The 17,761-nt window shown below is 46.2% G+C and overlaps 1 pseudogene; it reads right to left on the reverse strand.

Annotated features, from left to right (window-relative positions):
• Positions 1–5,342: 5,342 nt before the first annotated feature.
• On the reverse strand, positions 5,343–10,645 carry LOC103086779 (frataxin, mitochondrial pseudogene; annotated as a pseudogene).
• Positions 10,646–17,761: the final 7,116 nt, after the last annotated feature.

The following is a 17,761-nucleotide window of genomic DNA, read 5'->3' on the forward strand; positions in this document are numbered from 1 at the left end:
GGGGGTCTGCTGTTCCGGAAGTGGGTGAGATCATGAGTTTGCCTCTCACCCTGTGGGTACCTCTGATTGTTCTGTGCTACTCCCCTCATGTATGACTTGTACATACACTTTCCTTGACCAGGACACACTTCTACTCCCTGGTGGTGAACTCCTACCCATCCCTCTAAGGCCCCATCCAGCTCAGCCATTACCTCCTTCTTCCGTCCTGTGCCCCACAGCCTGTTGAGGACAACTCCATTAGAGCACTTGTCACCGTGGGCTGTGCTTGCCTATGTGTACAGCCTGCCTTCTCCGCTGTATCTGTGCCCTCCCTAATCCCTGGTTCAAGAGATGTTTGCAGAGGGGCTGAGCAAGTGAGTGGATGAACAAAGAATGCAGTGGGTACACAGGTAGCTAAGAATAAAGGGGGGACCAGTAGACAGGGAACATGTTACAGTCTCTCAATAGGCTGCAAGCCTTTCCTTTATCGGAGGAAAGGTTTGCAGCCTGAGGTTTCTTACTCTGCCTCCCTGTGGTTGAGGTTATGCAGCTAGTTAGCAGAAGATGACTTAACCAGCCTGTGGGCTCTTAGCTCGTAACGTTTTCCTCTCCATCTCTAGGGCTGCCAGTGGAAAGAAGCAAGTGCATACAGAGATAAAGAGTTGGGACTCTAGTGAGAGAGAGAGGGAAGCAGCCAATGGCATTGACAGGATTTATGTGCCAGAAGCGAGAGTCAAGATGTGCAAGGTGGGAGAGACACCCTTTCTGTTTACATGATGCTAACAGCTGAAATTAATTTTTCAGAAGCCAGAAAAATTGGCAGAGGCATTTGGAAGGTGAACAGATTCCAGTTCAAAAAGTAAGAAATTAAAAATGATTCAATAAGAAGAATGATGAAGAGGGGGAGACCTCCCCCCATTTCAGATGTCAGCATCATGGGGTTTATTACAAAGCGAGCAAAGAAAAACCGTCTGAGAGATCAGGGGAAAAGAAGTCTTAGAATGACAAAGCATGTGTGGAGTATTTTATGCAAAATTAATATATAACAGTTTATGATGAGAATGAAATCACAATGATACGCACATTGTGTGGATAACTTTATGGAAAGCTCAAAAAATAATAAGATAATGGACATGGAAACATCAAGTAAAGGGGCCACTGAGGTGGAGGAATCGTAAGCTAAATTATGTCTCCCTTTTGATATACAAGGCTATTTCTAATGTGTGCTTTTGCCCATATTGTAAACTCTGGAAGACAAGAAAGGGTTTCCTCATGCCAGCTTCCGAGTATCCGGCATTGTACCAGGCACTGGAGAGCAACATGAAATGAACTGAGGCACAAATACAATGACTTTCATATTAAAATATCATTTAATAGTGTTGACCTGGAAGGAATGTAAGATTATCTTTACAAATCAGGTGCATTTAGGCAGACGAAAGACAGCGCAATAAGCCCACTGTGGTCCGATTTGGTAAGTAGTCTAGAGGCACTGAAGCTGATTCAGTGAGAACAAGGCACCTCTTTGTAGAAGAAAGAAAACTCTCTAAGAATAACCTGGTCTTTGTTTGCCACTTACCTGTGACCATAGCTACATGCCTTAAACTCTATTGACAAATAGATATGCTTTATATAGATACCTATGGAATTCTCTCTAACTGTAAATGTAATACATCTTGTTAAATAAGAAATCCAGAAAATTACAAACAATACAATTTAAAAACCTGTAATTTCATTGACTGCACATAATTACTTTTTTTTTTTTTTTTTTTGCGGTACCCATGCCTCTCACTGTTGCGGCCTCTCCCGTTGCGGAGCACAGGCTCCGGACGCGCAGGCTCAGCGGCCATGGCTCACGGGCCCAGCCGCTCCGCGGCATGTGGGATCTTCCCGGACCGGGGCACGAACCCGCGTCCCCTGCATCGGCAGGCGGACCCTCAACCACTGCGCCACCAGGGAAGGCCCACATAATTACATTTAACGTTTCGGTATGTTTTCCTCTAGTCCTTATTCCACGTATCAACTTTTGGTTTTTCTTCGTGAAATTAGTATAACACCAGACATAGTTTTATTCTGCTTTTACTAATAATTTTTTTAACACCTTTATTGGAGTATAATTGCTTTGCAATGGTGTGTTAGTTTCTGCTGTATAACAAAGTGAATCAGTTATATGTATATACATATACCCCCATATCCCCTCCCTCTTGGGTCTCCCTCCCACCCTCCCTATCCCACCCCTCTAGGTGGTCACAAAGCACCGAGCTGATCTCCCTGTGCTGTGCGGCTGCTTCCCACTAGCTATCTGTTTTACATTTCGTATTGTATATACGTCCACGCCACTCTCTCACTTTGTCCCAGCTTGCCCTTCCCCCTCCCTGTGTCCTCAGGTCCATTCTCTACATCTGCATCTTTATTCTTGTCCTGTCCTTAGGTTCTTCAGAACATTTTTTGTTGCTGTTGCTAGATTCCATATATATGTGTTAGCATACGGTATTTGTTTTTCTCTTTCTGACTTAATTTCACTCTGTATGACAGACTCTAGGTCTATCCACCTCACTACAAATAGCTCAATTTCGTTTCTTTTTATGGCTGAGTAATATTCCATTGTATATATGTGCCACATCTTCTTTATCCATTCTTCTGTCGATGGACGCTTAGGTTGCTTCCATTTATTCTGCTTTTAAAACTTATTTCATTTTGAGCATCATTAAACATCATTTGAAAACACTCTCCTTATCCTGTGTAACACTCCTTCTCATGGATGCACTGGTTAGTCAACGGATGGTTAGTAAGCGTTCATTATGTGCAAGGTCCTCAGCTCAGCCCTAGAGCTACAGCTGGGAGCAAGGAGATGCAGAAGGATGGCGAGAGAAGGAAATGAAGCATTAGAAACACAGATACGTGTGTGCCATGGCAGCAGCCGTTTGGTTTATCTGTTGTTTCTGACATTGTAACCAACCATCAGGGGCCTGCGTGGCAGGCGTCAGAGTCTGAGCCTGGACTGAGATTCAGATTGACCAGGTGGGCCAGCCTGACGACCAGGAGGGCAAGGGCCCCAGAGCAGTTTTCTGGAGATCAGGGCGGAGGATGAGAGGTAGGAAGAAGTCTTCCCTGTTACGTTTCTGGGAATTGGAGAGTCCACGGGGCTGGGAGGGATGCCCGTCTGCCTGACCCCATGAACTTGACCCTGACCTCCAAGAAGAGAAAGGCAGTGGTCAAAAGAGAAAAGTGTTTCCAGGAGGGCTTCCAGGAGATGCCAGACACAGAGGGGCCACCGGAGTCAGATGCCACTGTGCCCCTCAGGGTCAGAGCTGGAAGCCCATGGAGACCGTAAGCCTGGTGTGGATGACGCATCGGCAGGTGAGGCCCAAGAGTGGCGAGCAGAGCTCCAGACGCCCCTTGAGCACAGGAGACGGTGAAGGCTTTCTGGTCTCCATGGTAACTGTAACTGTGGCTCTTACTTGGTTTTGTGCAGGTTTTCTGGGGTCTTTAAGGAATGGTTGCTGGTGGAAGGTGCTTTCCACAGGGCTGGAAGCTGTATGTCAGCAGATGGAACAGAGAGTTACTCCTGATGGGGTGGCCAGGAGACCTAAAGGAAGTGGGTACCTGAGAAGGGGGATTACTGGATCCGGAAGTGTGCACTTTATCAGGGTTCTGACCACACAAGCAAGCGAGATCTCCATGAGGGCAGCAGCAACCTGCCCCTCACAGCAAAGTGGGACAGTGCCCATCCCCCCCACAAGTACACTGAGACCTTATAACATCTTATCTTTGCCAATTTGATAAGTTTAAATGGCATGTCCTATTAATTTTCATTGTTGTATACTAAAAAAATGGATTTTTTTACATACTGATAAATTTTCTTCCTCAGTTAAATATCTGTTTGTGTCTCTTTTAAAAAAAAAGGAATAAAAATGTTTTCTTTGTGGACTGCTACCTACAGCGTTAGGATGTTAACTCTTTCTCTTTTTTTGACTTATAAACAGAAATTTATTGCTCATAGCTCTGGAGACTGGGAAGTCCAAGATCAAGGCCCCAGCAGACTGGGCGTCTGGTGAAGGCCTGCTTCCTGGTTCATAGACAGCTGTCTCCTAGCTGTGTCCTCACATGGTGAAAGGGATGAGCGAGCTCTCTGGGGTCTCTCTTCTAAGGGCACTAATCTCATTTATGAGGGCTGTGATTTGGGGTTAGGATCAACACCTTAACGTTCAGCCTACAGCCCCGGCTTAGCACGGTAATGGCACAATAAAGGATGATTATTTGAACATGAATTCAACTGAAATTCAAGTAAAGCAAAACCCAAAACCATATACTTACTCTATAGCTTAAAAAAAACCTGTTCACTGTCATCTCCTCTACTGGAGGGAATTAAAGTGGGCCTGTTCAGTTGCCTGACAGGAACACTAAATGTCTAAATTGGGAATCGACTATATTTTATCTAGGTTAACCCTCTCTGTTAACAGGGGAAAACAGAGGTCTAGGGAGTTGGAGAAACTTGCCCAGAGACAGACAACTACTTTTGGGCTGGGCCAAGTGTAAGAGTGGGATTCCTTTCATTTAACACCAACATCTTTTCATTTATGTGGCCTTTCACAGTTTGCCAAGCACCTCTCAGCTCCATGACCTCATTTATTGTACTATATCCATGAGCTTACAGAGATGGCTTTTGGGAGATTTTTTGCATCCCCAGACCAGTGTTGCAATAGCTTATTCTATACTGACCCTTAAATTTTAAAAATATATATGTACACACACGTGTAAATGTGTGTGTACATCTATACGCGCACATGGAAGACACGGCACCCCATCTCCCTGTGTCACCCCATGCGGCCCTCGCCCTGGCAGTCGCAGAGCACAAAGAGAAAATGGTCTTCGGTTTGAGAATTCCCCAGTTGCCACTGATGCTTCAATACCGAAGGGCTTAGAAGTGTTTACACTTTCAAGGGGAGCAGGAACGTTTTAGGTTTCCCTTTAATGAGTCTCATTTTGAGACAGGATGGCAAGGTTGGCCAGACGCTCTTCATGCAGTTTTTGTAGCAAGTCTTTCAAAGAATGAATGGTGAAGCCAATTCATTTCTCCTCCTGGAATTTGTCCTTCTTTTTCTTTGTCGTGAGGTTATATATAAAGGTATGGGCATACAGACATTACGAAAGATAAGGGCTATCACGTGAGGGAGGAAATCAGACAATAAATCCAAAGAAAGCTATGGAAATTAAAAATCTGAACCCAGGGGCAGGGCGGGAGGCGACACGGTCTTTTCACAGAGCCGTTACACACCACGCAACTGTCCTCAAAAGCATGAATGGAAAAAGCTAGCCATTCAGCTGCAGAACAAAGCTGGGGTCTTTGTTTAATGTCTTTAGCATTAGGCTGGGCAGCAAGTGTCTTTTCTAGGGTAGGCCAGAGAAGATAAGTCCAGTTTGGGATTTCTGTGGGTTGTTTTTTTTTTTCTTTTTAAGATTTAATTTTATTTATTTTTGACTGTGTTGGGTCTTCGTTGCTGTGTGCGGGCTTTCTCTAGTTGCATCAGGCAGGGGCTGCTCTTCGTTGCGGTGCGCTGACTTCTCATTGCGGTGGCTTCCCTTGTTGTGGAGCGTGGGCTCTAGGTGCTTCAGTAGTTGTGGCTCACGGGCTTCAGCAGTTGTGGCTCACGGGCTCTAGAGCACAGGCTCAGTAGTTATGCACATGGGCTTAGCTGCTCCGTGGCATGTGGGATCTTCTCGGACCAGGGCTTGAACCCGTGTCCCCTGCATTGGCAGGTGGATTCTTAACTACTGTGCCACCGGGGAAGTCCCCAGTTCGGGTTTTAAGGCTTGAGTCAGCTCTGTGGCCAGCAGCTCGTGGAGGGACACACCATAGTGGGAGGACACCCAGTTTCTCCCAGGCCAGTTGTAACACTTGGGGCCACTGGATGGTGAAAATAACCAGATTTGCTTGTTTGGGGTTTGCTTGTTGATCACTTAGGTTCCTAGATCTCCACGCAGTTTAATTGCTAAAACACCACTCCCAAAGGAGACATCATAGCCTTCAAATGTGTAAGGTTTGTCTGCAAGGTCTTCAAAAAACTCTGCTAAGGAGTCCAGCGTCTCCTCGGCCAGTCTTTCATAGGCGGTGTTGTCCAGAGGGCCAGCGTCACCCAAAGTTCCCATTGTCCTCAAATTCATCCAGCAGACACTTTGCTTTTTGACATTCAGGGTCTGGTTGAGGCAGCGGAAGTTCAGACTGGGCTGGCTGCGTGCGCGGGCCGCGGCGGTCCCGGCGTGCAGGCCCCGGCAGCCGTACAGCGGGGGTCCTTCGTTGGCCGCGGGGCCCCGGCGCGGGCCTGGGCAGAGCCGGGGGGGCGCCGAGCGAGCGGGGCAAGAGGCTGGCAGCCACGGGGCGTCCGAGCGTCCACGTGCTCAGGACGTTAACTCTCTAGTTTCATGTTTGTTGCAGATCTTGGCTTCATTTGTCATTTGCATCTAGGGTAATTCTGTACTAACGGCCCAACCTTATCAAAGAAAACAGGGGTTAAATCTTTAACAGAAATGTTGCTCTCATATAGGAAGTTAATGGCTAACGGTGAAATTTATTTTGTTAGTATTTCAAGATTTCTAACACTGAAAGGCTATAGCAATATGAATAGCAAAGCACAGCCATGTAGATTTTCTTCTATGTGAATGCTTTTGTTCTCAAAATTGTAAAAGAAATTCCTGTCACTGGAGAATTTGATTCTGCATCTTCTTTTATAGATGGTGCTATCATTCATTCTGTAAATTCTAGCCACTGAAACTCCAGTTCATCGTTCTACCAAATACAATTGTCACATAAGCCTAAAGGATTTTTTTTTTCCTTTGAAGGAGGAACTACTTTATTCCCAAGTAACCAAATACACTTAGAGTGTCTAACAGAAATAAATGGTGCATTTTCTCTCAACCCTTAAAATGCTTTCAATTAAAAAATTTTTCCAGAGAGAGAGGAAAATTGCCAAAGCTGAGATTTATGCACTAATTGTATTCATTTTGAAATGTGATAGATATTAGGTATTGTGGCAGATTGTGAGATAATATTCATCTCTCTTGTAAAACATATATTCCCATGAGGTAGATGGAAAGTATTAGGTGTTTCGGCCAGAATAAAGTGTATTCCATTTCCAGGAGGCTTTTCTCATCAGGACTTTTGTGCAGACCCCGAAAATGAGTATCTGTGTCCTTTAGTGTTTGTGACCTGCTCACGTGATAATTCTGGGGATTATCACCCTCGTACCATGACTGGGGCAAGGACACGTCTCCACGTCATTGGGCTCCTTCTTGGAATGTCCCAAAGCACAGAATTAGGTATTCAGTTTCACACACCCCCCCCCAAAAAAAACAAGGAATGTTCACAAGTCCTCCCACTTGCCTGCTGAGATATCTAAGCCTGATTTCTGATATGGATGGGGCTTGTGCTACCACATACAAATCCATTGCTTTTCTAGGAAAACTTTTTAAATCTCAGCGTTCATTCCCAAATGCTAAAGTTAGTCATGAGATGTCACTTTTTAAAAGTGAACATTTGGGGAAAATGAGACAGTGGTCATGTTTCCAAGGAGGGTCCAGGATTTCCTTTTATGTCTCAGCGCATCTCAGAATGAATGTCCCTCATGTCACTCATCCTGTTAGCAGGTCACTGTGGTCCTGAAAGAGAAGACAGGGATGGAATTGGGGCAACCCTCTGCGTTGTGAGGGGAGAGACACATGCAGCCCGTCACCCCCCTAAGTGGCCTCAGTTTCATCCTGAATGTGTTGGCACGGCCTTGGGGGAGCCTCTTCCTCTGTAGTCATGGCACCTGGGTGCACAGTCTTTGCCCCGGGGCTGCCAAAACCAGACCTGAGCCCCCATCCATCACCAGGTAATTCTGAGAAAGGAAAGCACCTAAGGACATGTGAGTGTGTGACTCACTTCTAACCAGGGCGGAAAGGGCTGCGGGCAAACGATGGCACTCCTGTAGCTCCTCCCTCTAAGCCTTCCAGTAGAAAAGAACCATCAGTACAGTAGCCAGGACAAGGAAGCCACCTAAATGTCCATCTGCAGATGAATGGATAAAGAAGATGTGGTGCATGTATACAATGGAATATTACTCAACCATAAAAAAAATGAAATGATGCCATCTGCAGCAACATGGATAGACCTAGAGATTATCATACTAAGTGAAGTAAGTCAGACAGAGAAAGACAAATACCATATGATATCACTTACGTGTGGAATTTTAAATATGATACAAATGAACTTACTTATAAAGAGAAACAGATTCACAGATATAGAAAACAAACTTATGGGAGTTCCCTGCTGGTCTAGTTGTTAGGATTCCGTGCTTTAACTGCCATGGGCTGGGCTCAATCCCTGGTCGAGGAACTGGGATCCCACTAGGTGTGCAGCGCGGCCAAAAAAGAAAAAAGGAAAGAAAAAGAAAACAAACTTGTGGTTACCAAAGGGGAAAGTGTGGGGAGGAATACGTTAGGAGTTTGGGATTAACAGATACACACTACTGCATATAAAATAGATAAACAGCAAAGTCCTACCCCATAGCACTATATTCAATATCTTGTAATAACCTATAATGGAAAAGAATCTGAAAAAGAATGGGTATATATAGAATCACTTTGCTGTATACCTTAAACATTGTAAATCAACTATACTTCGATAAAAATAAAATAGAATAGAATAAAATTAAATTAAGTTAAATTACATTTTAAAAAAGAACCATCAGACAAGGAGTTTTTAGAACTCAGGTACGAACTGTGTCCACACCTGTGAAGCGGTGTGCCCTTTGTTTCGAGAAATTGGACCAATTCGGGGATTCATTAGAACAACAGTAGAGGTCATGATTGTGGCTTTGTGGCTGACCTGTCAGCAGGGTCCCCCAGACCCATGCCTGTGGGCACAGCCCTGGTTGTAGGCTGGTCTGAAAGCAACAGGTGTGTCACGGGTTGTGACCCTAGGGATCTAGTGTTGCTACCCTGTTATGGCGACAGTCATGAGCACATCAGTGTCATTCCTTCTAAAGAGTTGATTCTCTGCTGGGAAAATATATACTCAGATCTCTTTCTGGATCCCCGGCCGTATTTCTTGCCACATCCCCTAAAACAACTGTTTTGTTCTTCATCCTGTTTGTCATTCAAACTCCAGTATCAAACCCACCAGCAAATCCTACGGGCTTCCCAGCTGAAACATTTTTCAAATCTGCTCATTGGCCCTCAGCCTCCATTCTCTGCACTTCCCTCGGTCATGGAACAGGGAACATTTCTGGGCACGTGACGATTACATCTCCCAACCTGCCTTGCAGCTGGCCGTGGCCACCTCAACGTAGGCAGATGTAGTATGAACCCCCGGGCTCCCGGTTCTGTGATGACAACAGTGGGTCAAACTGGACCCCCCTCACCCGGTAGTCACTTCTGCCACCACCCAGAACACAGCGCAGTTGCCACTTGTCTACAAACGAACAATCCAACAAATGTCTGTTTGCACTTCCCACACCTTTGTGCTCTCAGAGGAGGAACCACCCTTTCTCCTGTTCAGGCTAACCCTTCGCCGTGCTCCTGATTCTATACTCTTTATCCACCTTAGATGTTGTGCCATGAATTATTTCCTGGACTCTTCATTTTTTCCTCCCTACTGCCTGTTTTCTTAAAGCCTTTGAACCTGGGACATTCAGCCATTCTTTAAAACCCTCCCTCTGCCTTGTCATCTTTGCTCGGATTCATCTTAACCCTTCCCTTCACAGAACCAAGAGACTTGGAATCCTTCCCCATCAACTATCCATTGTTATTTCTTTTGGAAAATAATACCATTTATTGTTTTCCCTTTTCTAAATACAAAAATAATACACATTCACTGCAGAATATTTGGAAGATCTAGGCAAGCATACAGAGGAAATAAAAATCGCATGTAATCCTACGACTTGGCAATAACTCATCATTCATATGTGCATTTTTTTCATATGTGCACTTAAAAAAAGTAAAACTAGGATCACATTTTTCTATTCTGTTGTTTCTCCTTAACGGTAAATCATGAACCTCTTCCCATGTCAAAAGCATGATTTTTAAATGGCCTTTTGGTATCCCACTTTCTGGACATGCCAAAAGGTACGTGGTCATATCCCCACTGGTGCTCAGTCCAAGGGTTTAGATTTTCTTGTCCTGTGAGAGCTTCTTGGATCACCAGCTCTCATGTACGTTCTTTACTGATGTGGAATTAACACAGATTCAAAACACTGCACCAAGCGACACGCACATATTTGGAGGCTCTTGAAGCATAACTGCTGAACTGTTTTCAAAAGATGGTTGAATCTACAAAGAACAGTGTGGGAGAGGATCCGTGTCCCCCTATTCTTGCTAATTCATAGCCAACCCAATGAGCGAAAAGGTTTGCATTTTAGTTTGAGGCCAACTAGGTTACTGCATTTGCATTTGCCATTGCTGCATCTCCCTTTACGAAAACAGTCTGTCCTGTTGTGTTTTCTCACTTTCCATCTAACCTGATTCTAGTGTCCTTATTTGCTCATTAAAAGAAAAAACTCTTTATTTTAGGTTCTCGGCAAAATTACAAGAAAGGCACAGAGATTTCCCATGCCCCCCTGCCCCCCACGCAGGCAGAGCCTTCACTATCAATGTCATTATCAATGTCGAGGGAGCCGCACTGAGGCGTCATGGTCAGATCGCCTTTGTCTGCCTTCTCTGTCTCTGCCCCTGCCTCTCACACCGGTGTCCCTGGGGTCTGGTGTTGGTTGTCTTCTCTCCCCATCCTGCCGCCTCTCTCAGGGCACGTGCCCCTCCCAGGAGTGATGCGCTGGTGCTTTCAGCACCACACCTTCAGTTGAGCCCCTCTCTTGGCCTCCACACCTGTACTGTCAGCTGCTCACTGTGTCCCTTCAGAAAGACGTCCCAAAGCCATCTTCACACACCCTATTTCTCTTCCTCATTCTCTTCTTTGGTGCAAATCCCCGTCTTCTGCTCCGTTCCCTAAACTGGAAATGCTAGAGTCTTCCTTCACATCCCACATGTAATCACTGAGCATATCCTGCTGATTCTTCTTGTAATTTCTTAGATCATACTCCCCTCCCCTCCCACCACACTGGCATAATTCAGACCTGTTTTTACCTTAACTTTGCAATGAACAGATCGATTTCACAGTTAAGAGTTCAGGGTATCTAGCAAACAGGTACGCCATTTGTAGAACAGAAGTGATCTGAGCGCTTGTATGGCTGCTTTGAGGATTAAATAAGATGAAAGAGGTAAAGTACTCAGCGTGGTTCCTGGTAGATAGGAAGGGTCCAGTAGATGTCAGCTCTTCTAATTAATTATCACACAGCTTCTGAGTCACACATCCACAAGGCCGATTGCCACACTGCTGCCATAATTCTCTTCCTAAAATGCAAACCAGATCCCTGTCTCCCTGAATATGTCAGTGGTAAAGGCTAAACACCTTAATATAACACAAGACTGTCCACGAGGAGCCCTGCTTACACCTCTGGCCCTGTGTCTCCTGATCTTCACCCCATGTTTCAGCCTTGCTGAATGTAAGTGTCAGCTATTGCCTTAATGATGTCACATAACAACCATCCCCATGTGCCTGGGTCTGCAGGATGAGTCTGATTTGGCTCCAGTGGGTTAAGATGGGCTTAGCCGGCATGTGGGCTGCAGACTGTAGTTTGGGTTTAAATCTGCTCCATTTGTGTGTGTTCTGGGGCCCAGACTGAAGGCACAGTCACCGCTTGGTGCCTGCTCCTTTCATGGCTGATATTTATTGACCAGAGCAAGTCACGGGACCAAACCCAGCATCCATGGAGTGGGGAAGCACACTGTGCCCGCAACGGGGGAGGGAAGGGGGTATGGTTGCCAACAGTAACCCAGCCTGCAAAATTGAGTTGCTGCCCCCCAGCTCCCCAGGAGCCTTTTTGCTGCTTTACACTCCTCGCCTTTGCCATTCAGCTCTTTTGTGAGATGGCCTCGCCGTGCCCCCCTCAACTTTCTTCCACTTAACCAACGTGCATCAGCCTTGTAGGGCTCAGCTCAGCTGTCACCTCCTCAAGAAAGCCTTTCCATCTGCCCCCGTAGATCTGGCCTCGGTCTCCTCTGGACGCTCCTATTCACCTGAGCGTCGCAGATTTGTGGTCGAGGTTTGTCTCTTCCCTTCTGTGCCTGACATCAGATCCTTAGACATTATTGCTGTGGCTGAATGGTGAATAGCTGAAGTCGGTCTAATAAACCCCTCTCTCATTCAACCCGTATGTTGTGGGCTCCTGGCAAGTCATCCCTTTTCTCTAATAAAAATGTCTGAAAATAAAGAACACCAGGAGGTACTGCAAACCGGACATTCTTCTGGATACTGGGATTGCGCACTGGATATTCTCAGGTAACATCTGGTCATGTCTAGTTACTTAAAGAGGGACCCTGGATTGTGCCGGCCAGGCCAAAGTTTACACAGGGAGCAATTTTCTAGTTGACAATTTCAAACCTGGGTCCAAAGGATAAACACTGCTCATATGCCCATGGGGCCACAGGTAATCAGCCAGGTGGGTGGGACTCTGTGCTGCGTGCCCGTGGGGGTGTGTGCGCCCCCAAGAGCATGCTCTGTTCCTTTACAACTAAACTCAAAGCTCTTCCCACGAGCCCCTGGGTCTTCTCGCCTTTCCCCTGATACTATGTGTGGGAACCTCACCAAACCCAGGAGAGAGCAGGGTCTTATCCACTGGCAGACGTTGTCTCATAGAAACTCATGCTGGTCTAGACTTAAAACATGAGGCAGTCTCAGTAGAAATATTTTGAAACCAAAATAAATAAAAAAGAAAAAGTAGAAAAGAGTCAAACAGGCAATTATTTGTAATAGAAAAAAACTATTGATTTTCCTTTTTTGATACATAGTCTAAATTATCCCTCCAGAAAGGTAGCAATGCATCTTTAAACAGATTTATGGGTTCTGGGAGGGAAAAATGTGTTATTTAACTTCAATGCTATTGGATTTTTCTTTTATGCTAGATGTGGAAATACCACAGATGAACAGAAACGGGGTAGGGGAATTCTTTCAAGGATCACAGTTATTTTGGATCTCAGGGTAAGATATTCTAGTATTTCCCTCCAAGCAGTAAGAGTTCGTCAACAAAAGATGAACTTTCTTTCTTGTTAAATAAATGACATCACACATTCGCAGTAAGTACGTTTTTCACCAAATGTAACGTTCCCGAGGGTGAAAAGGACAAATCACATTGGATCTCCCCAGTGTTGCTTTGAGCCTCAGCTCCCCTGTTACAGAGGACTTTTGCGCTGGGCAGAATCCTGCGACTCGTCTGGTCCTGGAGCTGGACTTCCTTCTCTGAGCTGGATTTCTGCACACGGGTCCCTCCAACATTCTCCTCCCACCCATCTTGGCTTCTGAGAGCAGAACACGCGGTGGCCTGACTGATAGAGATGCTGTGCACTCTATTATAGAAATGAACACGGAGTCGCTGGGAAGCACACTCTGCCTTTCCAAGCACCTCATCCTGAGCCCTCTCAGGGATGACCTGGGCTCAGTGGCGCCCCACACACTTGGGGTCACAGAGACTCTGTAGAATCGTCCCCAGGTCTCGCTGTGTGCCCATCACGTGACTTTCACCCAGGTGTCGTCATCTATCCGTCAGAGGCCATCCCAGGTGACCTTGCTGAACTGTCACAAAGAAAACCGACTCAGAGTGATGGGGAAGCATTTTTCAAACATAAAGTGCTCAGAAAGCTGTAAAGACATATTTCAAACCACAGCCCCTCATCACGTTGATTCTTTATAGTCAGCAGTGTAGGAATTTGACGGTTTGGGTTTTTCTTTTTAGATAACCATGCTGTTTCAAATAACTAAGGGGATAGTCACCAGGGCTCCAGCTAGAATAACCCACAGAACCCTGTGATCGGAAAGCATCAGATCCTGATCATAACAAAGCAAGTCCCGAGACCATCCCCTTTCTCCTCTCTCGACCGCTCTTGGGGCTGTGGTGCCCGTGCCCTCAGCTTTCTGGGTATTTTCATTCCTGCGGGAGATGTAGATTCAAGGATGGAAAAGGGAACACCAACATGTTTGCTCCATTACTCATGGCGGTTCTTTCCTCTTTCTGGTATGAGTTGGGTGTTCCGGCTCCCTACGCTTAAAAGGATGTGCCAGGTCTTTGAGGTTGCTCTTCTTTCAAGCTTGAGAACTGTGGGTAATAAGTCCAGGGATTTGAGGCTAAGAGCTGCATTCATTGCCTGTGGGCTAGAACAGCGCCTAGTCTGTTAAAGCAACAAGATGAAATCGAGAGTTGTTCCGGTGGCCAACAGCACGCGGGCACCCTGGGCGTTGGCTTTGGCCTCCCGCTACTAAGACCCAGTACCCTCTCTTCCATTCCTCTCCCAGAGGTGCTTTTACCTAAAGGTCAGCCCCTCTACAAACAAAACTCATCAGTCGTCTACCTGGGGACCAACGGTGCATCACATTCTATACCCCAACATGTGTTTGGGGAGACGGGTCCCTGAGAAGGAGCATTCATCACCTTGCTCCCAAATGATGGAAACGTCTCTCCATGGGACTGTCAGTTAAAGCCGAGTCAGGGAAAGCTTGGTCAGAGTTTGGAAACGCTGGTTCCATACGAGAGGATTCTCCATAAAGACCAGCGATAGATTTTTGTTCGATCTGATTGACAAGTGCCTGCGCTCAGTGAGGCCACTGGATTCCTGATCAAATCCGGTACAGAAAAGAGCACAGAGACATCCGTATTCTCCCCATGTGGCAAATGATGTAAATACGGACCCTTCTTTAAAACTCCAGTTAATTCAGGTGGCAGGATGAAGTGTGCCATGTCATAATTAATCCCTCGTGTATTGCAAGCAATTTAACGTCAAAATAATCAACAGTCGCTTTTTCTACCCTTTTGTGAGTACATAATAAATACTGTCATTTAAGCCGCAGCAAACATTGGATTTCTTTCCTGGTCTTTGAATAACACTATTCGTGAAGTAAATACCAGACCTCCCCCTCCATCTTCCCCTCCCGAATCCCTACATATATAAGCTCTTTGGGAAAATAAATCATGGATGTCAAAAGAAAAGGTGTGTGTTTAATTTTCAGTTGGTACCTCACATGGTGATTATTCTAGCTTAGAGTCCAAACACGGGAGGGGCCGACACAATGGAGGGGAGGGGGGGGATGCAGGGGTCGGAGGGAGGGCCCCTCACTATCCATCCTTTGTTTTTCCCTCATGGGTCACCAGCAGTGACACGGCAGTTACTTTTTTTTTTCTTTTTTTGGCAAAGCAAAACCACCGCTAGTAAATAGCCAATGCATTCTTTTTTTTTTTTTTTTTTTTTTTTTTGTTTTGCTGTATGCGGGCCTCTCACTGTTGTGGCCTCTTCCGTCGCGGAGCACAGGCTCCGGACGTGCAAGGCTCAGCGGCCATGGCTCACGGGGCCCAGCCTCTCCGCGGCACGTGGGATCTTCCCGGACCGGGGCACGAACCCGTGTCCCCTGCAGCGGCAGGCGGACTCTCAACCACTGCGCCACCAGGGAAGCCCCAATGCATTCTTTTGATTAAGCTCAGTTCACCTTTTCAACAAACAGGATTCAGAGGAATGGCCAAGCGCTGCTCTCCCTTCCATGGGCAGAAGGTGGAGATCCCTGAGTCTATACCGTCTTCTCCTGTGCAAGAGGTCATGGGTCTCCGCGTCTGTGCATTCTCCACTCCCGGGGAACCAGGGTCCCTTTGGCTTTGGGTAGAAACTCTCCTGTTAAATTAATGGGGTGACCAGAAAGAGAACCCCAGGAGCAAGTGAGGAGCAGATCATTAATCTCCGGTTGCTTTAGGTGAGAAGTGACAGAGCTAAAATCTCGACTCGGAGGGGACACTTCACAACACATGGGAAGACCAGAGCATTACTTGTCTACTTTAACAGATCTTGTGTGAAAATGATTTTTAAGTATTAATATGGAAAACAGGGTCCCAAGAAGAGCTCCTTCTTAGTGATTGGTTCTTAATTATCGCGGACCTGATTTTCCCGTGAAATCACATTTTGCCCTTTGATATCTATTCAGCCATTATTACAAAAGTCCCTCCTCTTAGGTACTGTTGCATGGTTTGCAGATGCAAGAAACTTATGACTTAAGTTTCACACTTACCACCGTCTTCTTTACACGATTATTGGTTCTTATTAAACTCATACGGAGTATCTACTTTCCCAAAAGCTCTGGATAGAGGTTTCTGTGACAAGGAGATAAATACATGCCAACTCAAGCCTTCACACAACACACACGCACACACGTTAACCAGTAATTACAATAAAATGTAGTCACCTTCTGGATCTTAGCTCCTGGGAGACAAGGGCTGTTCCTCTTTCTCCCTGGATTCTCAGTTCCTGCTACAAGGCTGTGCATAGTATGGCTCTTCCATGGCTGTTGAGGTGATCAAGTTTCAAGTTCTCTGTGACGGGCAGGGAGGATTCAGTCGTCAGCCACCCACGTGATCCAGGGGAAGGGTGCTGCGGCTTCACAAAGAGCTGTACCATAGCTCCTGTCTCCTAGATCTTACCGCAGCTCTAAGGGCATCAGCAAGCACTCGAGGGACCCCTGAAATCTTGGAGTGACAACATGTCAAGTTCTCAGCCATCATCAGTCTTCTTTTGCATGACCGTATTAGATTAGACAGCCAATGACCCAAAGAGATCCCAGGGCAGGGGGCACACAGGCAGAGCGGGTAGGGACAGAATGCATTGCCCTGGTGAGGGGGGTGTCCCAGAAGAGCAAGGGGGCCCCAGGAACCCTGGGACACTGGGCACTTCATGGAGATGCTGACCATGAAGTCGGTTTGCCCACCAGCAGGAGGGCGGTAAAGACCCACCCTGCCTGCCCACCCTGTTCCTGTGCACTGACCCCATTGGCGGTGTCTTTATTACAGGGAAGACCACCTCTGTCCACCAATTCTTGAGCTCCCTATAAAGTGGCTTCAGTTGTTCAGGGCGGGGGTGGGAACGGTGGGAACACCACCCGAGAAGGTTTGCTGAAGCAGCATTGAAAATCGCCAAATCAATCTCTCTTGCAGACTTTTCAAATAAACTTACCTTTGAAAACTGCCTCTGGAACCCTTAGCTTTAACAGTGGAGTTTGCCTGGTTTATGGGCTGGTGGTAAAATCCTAAAGCCAGAAGCTCCTCAAGGAGGGACTGACACACCGTTTACAGAAGTGCTGCCGTGAAAATAATACGTGGCAATGAAGCCACTATAAATCCACACACGCTCCCGCACACAATACATTGGCCCTTTTTTACACTGTTTTCTCTTTAAGAAGACATATATCAGCACAGACACAGCCCTCTCTGCCTCCTTTCCCACTATTCCTAGCAAACCTCTCCGGACAGAAGCTATCCCACAACAAGGCAGAGGGTCCCTGGATGTTGTGTTCTGACACCCCCGGGGCTGTTTGCGAGATAACGGTAGACACAAGACAGCTTCACCAGTGTCTTTGCTGAACAATGTAATATGACAGCATCCATTGAAACAGATTAGCATAAGTCAACATAATACCCACTTTGCAGCATTAGTATTGAAAACTTTCATTTTGAAATAGTAAGAGAAAAAAGACAACCTAGGATGAATTGTAATGATTTTGCTGGATTATTACCAGGTGACTCTAAAAGATTCATATGTCGATGGAGCCACACACTAACAGACATACGTCAACATAATCATCTCAAGCAGCTTTGTTTCCGTTCCGCAAGCTCCGTGAGAATATAGGCATGGTTTCCCAAGTGCAGCTAACAAACATGGGGCTAAA

The sequence above is a fragment of the Lipotes vexillifer genome, unplaced genomic scaffold (assembly GCF_000442215.2).
Source record: "Lipotes vexillifer unplaced genomic scaffold, Lipotes_vexillifer_v1.1 scaffold196, whole genome shotgun sequence".
NCBI classification, from domain to species: Eukaryota; Metazoa; Chordata; class Mammalia; order Artiodactyla; family Lipotidae; genus Lipotes; species Lipotes vexillifer.